Source organism: Branchiostoma floridae, chromosome 5, assembly GCF_000003815.2.
Source record: "Branchiostoma floridae strain S238N-H82 chromosome 5, Bfl_VNyyK, whole genome shotgun sequence".
Lineage (NCBI taxonomy): Eukaryota > Metazoa > Chordata > Leptocardii > Amphioxiformes > Branchiostomatidae > Branchiostoma > Branchiostoma floridae.
The window spans coordinates 26352023-26357924 of NC_049983.1; the positions used below are offsets into that span (position 1 = coordinate 26352023).

At 42.3% G+C, this 5902-nt stretch overlaps 1 long non-coding RNA gene across 1 annotated transcript; it reads left to right on the forward strand.

The window, feature by feature from the left end:
• Nucleotides 1–4447: 4447 nt before the first annotated feature.
• On the forward strand, nt 4448–5015 carry LOC118415374. Its single transcript, XR_004831115.1, has 3 exons — nt 4448–4513; nt 4608–4745; nt 4926–5015. It is a non-coding gene; the product is annotated as an uncharacterized LOC118415374 (long non-coding RNA).
• Nucleotides 5016–5902: the final 887 nt, after the last annotated feature.

Consider the following 5902-nt stretch of genomic DNA (forward strand, 5'->3'; position numbering starts at 1 on the left):
TCTAGGTCTGTTTTATGAAGGAGTGAGAGGTTTAGCAAATCTGCTATGTAGACCTGGTCATTCTGATGATAGAACTGGTCATAAACTTGTCATCTAAATTAGGCACAAATTACGTATGGTTTCCTTTCGAAGTGAAGAAAAGAGCTTAATAACATTTCTGATTCATCTTAACTTCTGCATGTGTTATCCTTCTGTAGCTGTTGATGCTCCAATGAACCTGACAGTCTCGGACATCACGGATGAAGAGTCCAAGGTCACATGGCTTCCATCCTCTGACCCTGACCTCCAGGGGTACCGCGTCGTGGTGTCCGGGCTGGATATGACGACAGCTGTCAATCAGAGCACAGCTCAGACATTTTTTCATGTATCTGGCTTGACACTGGAAACTGATTACATCATTAGAGTGAGGGTGTTGGTCCTGTCCGAAGGGCTCTGGTCACAGAGCAATGTGACAACAACCGAAGCAACCACGAGTAAGGAGTGATTTGGTTTCCTGATTATCGGTAAACAATCAGATGGCTAGTCCTTTATAGTTTTGCCATACCATAGTTTTAGTGATGCAGTTAGTAGCCACAGTTACACTTTAAAACAGACGAGAATGTGCCATTGGCTATGTTTGGTGAGGGTAAGGCTAGTCTTAGACTAAATACCTTTAAGCCTGGATTTGTAATTTTGACCTTGCATTTTTCAGTAATGAGCTCCTCTACAGACCTGGAGTTCGTTGACGTAATCGAGACGACGTCCATGCTGAGCTTCACCTGGGTTCCTCCTGATGCGGCCGTGACCGGATACCGCATCATATACGGACAAGAGGAGGCGACAGAACGGCTCAGCCCCTCCCCCGGTCCAGGAGATAGGTCTGCCTTGTTGGCGGGGCTCCAGCCAGACACCATGTACAAGTTGGAGATCATCACCATCGGGCGTCGACGGGAAAGCCTGCCGCTGGTCGGTCATAACGCGACAGGTGGATTCATAAAACATTTGTTCAATGTCTCTGTTATTTAGTCTACTCTCGTGATTTTTTGCCTGTTGGCCTTTGCAGTACCTAAAAAATGAAAGTCAGTCATGTTTTGTTGTGTGTTTTTTATAGTAACATTTGCATGTACCTTACAGAGCCCGACGAATGTGCGACAGTGAACGGTTGGTGTGACCAGATTTGTACCAACGTCCCGGGCAGCTACAGGTGTTTCTGCCGAGAGGGTTTCGTACTAATGCCAGACGCCCACGGCTGTGGAGGTGGGAAATTGTTACATCGCAGTTTAGACATTTCTGGGGTTATGACAGATGTTTTGCTTTGGGGAGATCGGGGAGATAGAAGAAAACAATGAACCCTGAGCACTTGGCACTATCTAAGGGGAGGAGGGGATCATACTTTTGCCAGATGTAGGTCGAGTCAGGAGACGTTTGATATCTAAATTTTAAGTCTTTGACTTTAGCTGTTTAGTCTTGGAATACGAAATGTTCAACTTCAAGAAGGGAACCTATGGATACAAACGTGAAAAAATCACTTTGGCTTTTGTAATGAGGACTATAACATGATATGAACATGTAGCAAGGTGGCAAACATTTAAAAATAATTGGTCATTGTTTTAAATTGAAAATGTGTCATTTACTTTTTCAATGCTAAGTGTGCGGCCACTGCCAGGGCGGGGACATCAACTGTGACGCGATGTCGGGTATCTGCTCAGCTGGGTGTCAGGATGGATGGAAAACACAGCTTTGCAACGAAGGTATCTTCTTTTTGTTTAGAAAGAAACTTTGATACTACTGCTTGAATACCTATCTATCTACGTTTTCCCGCACGATAAAATGGTGAACCGTCTAATCAAATGCAATGTGATTCTTACACGTAAGAGTAGGCATACAAAAGTCAGTCAATTTCTTTAATTGTTAGTTGGCTATATTCATTGAGCATTTCTCATCTCATCTTCGCGTCCCCTCAGCTGTGGAGCCGCCAATCAACCTGGCCGTTTCTGACGTCACGGATAAAGCGTTCAAGATCACGTGGTCCCCATCCTCTGACCCTGACCTTCATGGATACCGTGTTGTGGTGTCGAAGTTAGACATGACGACAGCAGTCAATCAAGATACGGATCAGTCGTCATTTCTGGTGTCAGATCTGTCACCGGATTCAGATTACATCATCAGTGTGACCTCGCTGTTCCTGACGGATGGTTGGAGGTCACAGAGCGAGACGTCGGTGATACACTCATCCACAGGTAGGACAAACCTAGCTAACAGCCATAGCCAATCAAAAAATAAACTCAAATGGCATTTTACTATAACGTCGGACTGTTGATTGTTAGGTTATGATCTATTTGGAATGGAAAGGGTGGAACAAGTCTTCCTGCGAAGACTTTAATGTGTGTATGAATTTTATGGACGATAGAAATATACTCTGAAAAATGCCATACTAAGAAAATCAGAAAAATGACAGAGCACAATTTTTTCTTGAAACAAAATCAAACAATAACCTTACATATTCTCAGCGATGAGCTCTTCTACTGACCTGCAGTTCGTGGATGTGACCGAGTCAGAGTTGCGTTTCACCTGGGTGCCTCCTGATGCGGTTGTGACCGGATATCGCATCATGTACAGACTGGAAGAGGCGACAGAGCACCTCATCCCCTCCCCGGGTCCAGGAGATAGATCCGCTGTCATCCGTGGACTTCAGGCAGACTCCATGTACAAGGTGGAGATTATCACCTTCGGGGTTCAGCGGGAGAGTGCGCCTCTAGTGGGATATCACATGACCGGTGAGTACATGGCGTAACTGTAATGCTGCTGTTGAGAGAAATATTCCAGTACCTTAGATCAGTGCTAATTGTTATGTATTAAATTGCTATGTCTTTTTTCGTGATGCACAGAACAGTTACACACAGTACTCACTAAATTACTGTTATCAGCTGCCACAGTGATATCAACAACAACGCCCGCTGCTTCAACCAGGGAAACAATTGCTTCAACCGCCCGGACAAGTCTGATGACCTCGTTTTTCATCAGCCTACTAACTTCAACTACAGCAGCAAAGACACAGGAATCTACTTCAACCAGGGAGGAGCTCAATCTCGGTGAGTTACCGTCTAAGGAACGACTGTGCCATGAACAAAGCTAGATATATCGTGTCAGACAAATCATTGATATGATGCTGTAACTTTACACTAGAAGTGTTTGATGCATGTCGCTATTTCTTGTCTAGGTGGCGACCAATCGGATAGCGACCAATCGGATAGTGACCAATCATATGATGACCAATCAGAAGGTGACAAATCTGATGGCAACCAATCAGATGCCGACGAATTAGATGACGACTACCTGGCTCAAAGACCAACTAGTACATTCGGTACAAGCAAACAGGGTAAGGGAATACTTTGATTTTCAGAACCTGTGAAAACAATGCTATCGTTATGGTTGTTGCCACTAATGTGCTTACGTCGTGTGACTTGGCTGTGAATGAAGCTCATACATGGCAAATGTTTTTGTTTTTGTTGTACAGGTATCAAGCAAAGCAGCACCATCTCACCTGGAGGCAGCGGAACAAGGCTAGCAGACCAGGTTGGCACTAAGCTGGCAAAAAGTTTCCGACGTCTCGTCAAATATCATATGGCCACTGTAAAAAAACGCAGATACCGCTAACGTAAATACAAATATATTGAAAAAGAACAACTCATCTATGGTGTACAGAAGCTTGTAAAATAAATACAGATGTTGCACATAGTCATATAGTTCAATCTTTTAAAGATAAATGCATCTCTTTAGTTGAAGCTATTGGTGAGTGGTAATTAATCAAGGTAGAATATTAGTGCATTGATAGTGAATGATGAGAAAAGTTCATCAAACGGTACGTGTTTTATCTGTTCTGATGATTAGGCCCCAGACAATAGTCTAGACAGCATCTACGCAGACGCCTTCTCCCCAACTCCACAGGACGTGCTCCAGAGGCTGAGTCAGGTTAGTCACTTCCTGTACTTGTTGACAATTTTACAATGGTGTCATAGACATTGTAATCGTGCAACACGTCTACGTTTAAGGTTTAAAAAATCAGGCGTCTACAGAACTCTGGTGTCGATAAATAAAAGCAAGAGATTCGGTCGAAAATTCCGGTAAGTAAAATTCCGGTTAGAAAAATTGTTTTGTGTTGCAGAACATGTCTCCTTGTGTAATTCACCAACTCAGGATGACCCTCATTCTAGTTTCAAGGTTAAGTGAATCTAAATATTCGTTGTTTGTGGTTTTCCTTAAATCTGTGCCCATTCAGAAAAAAATCTATTTATACATTTACAACATCCATTCGTTCTTGATAATTATCGGTGGCGAAACATTATGATATTTTCTTCATGGTAACTTGTTCGAGTGTCAGCATTTACCATAAGCACGTTTCTTGTTGATGAAGAATATTCCATTTTGTTGTCAGTAAAACGAATATTTTTCTACAAATCAGGACATTGCCGGTGACGGTGTTGGTGCTGTTGGGTTGGAGCAGCCAACATCAGCTGCTGAAGAGAAGTCAGAGGTAAAAGCTCCTTTATTGTAGACCTTGGGTACGATCTGTTGAATTTTAATGTTGGCATAGGTATCACTAATGTTTTTGATATCTATTGTTTTAGATGTGCAGGAAGGCAATCGAAAGATTGGGATCTGAAACCGGTAGAGCCCAGACACCGCAGCGAGTAGAATTGATCTCTGAGTTATCATCGCTTGTCATTACGTCATGCCCCAACATTCCACAGGAAAATGCCTTCAAGGTAAAGATAATTGACGTGATTTCTACAAAGTTGAATGGTTTTATTTAGTCTTTATTTAGTCTAAATTTAGCTAATATGTTCATCTCATATTTGATCATTTTCTTGTTTCTGACACAAGCAACTTTATGACAAAGTTGCCTACTTTTCTGAAAATGGTAAAATCTTTATGATTTCCATCAGAACACAGCACTAGACGTTCTGCAGTCCATCACCAGAAAACTGGGCAAACTGGACATGTCTGACCCGTCCACTGCCGAATCTGTGGGAGGTCGTAAGTACCAATACATCAGGTCTACATCGCTTAACTTCCTTAAAACGTATGGAAAGAAAATATCTCAAACATTTACTGCAGCTTAAAGAACTGTTGGGCTGTGTGCAGAGAATTCCTGTTCCTTTTGTATCTAAATATCCTCAAATGTTTTCACTTGTGTAACAGTCTATTTGGATCATTTGATTGCTTTGGTAGAGTGTATTAGTGCCTTACAAAGTTTCTGAATCGTATAAAATCCTCTTCGGATTCATTTGCAAGTTTTGGTAGAGTCCCTTGGCAAGGTTTCTGACATGTATAGTAGCATTCTGTGTTTCTTATGCTCAATGAGTAACTGACAGTTGTCTCTATTGATTATTATATTTTGTGACAGTACTTTATGTTCAGAACGGCATTATCTCACTATTGTAGGCTATCTATGTCACTTAGATCCATCGCAAAGGAAAGCACTTTTTGCCCTGAAGATGATAGGTGGTCAACTAAAACGTCGTCGCGTAGAAAAATGTGGCTGTGAGTAAGTAATAATATCAAAGAAAATATTAACGGGGTGTTCCCGGTTTCTTTTGCAGCTCTGGTGGAGTCAGTCGCTACTCTTCTTTATGAACCTGGGAAAGATGCAGAAACGAATGACGGGAATCTTCAAACCCATGCAGTAGAGGACGATCATGTCTCTCCAGAGGAGCGCGCTCAAAAGGCGAAACAAGAGGAGGAAGAACAGCGAGCTGAGGTGAAAATTAGACACTTAATGATTCACTTTCAGATCGGACTTTTTTTTGAATCTCTGAACGGGGGAAGGGGTCGCTCTTGAGGACCATGTTTAGAATACCTATTACTTCTAAACGGCTCATTATATGGCCACCAAATATTTAATGACTGATGCAAAAGGAAA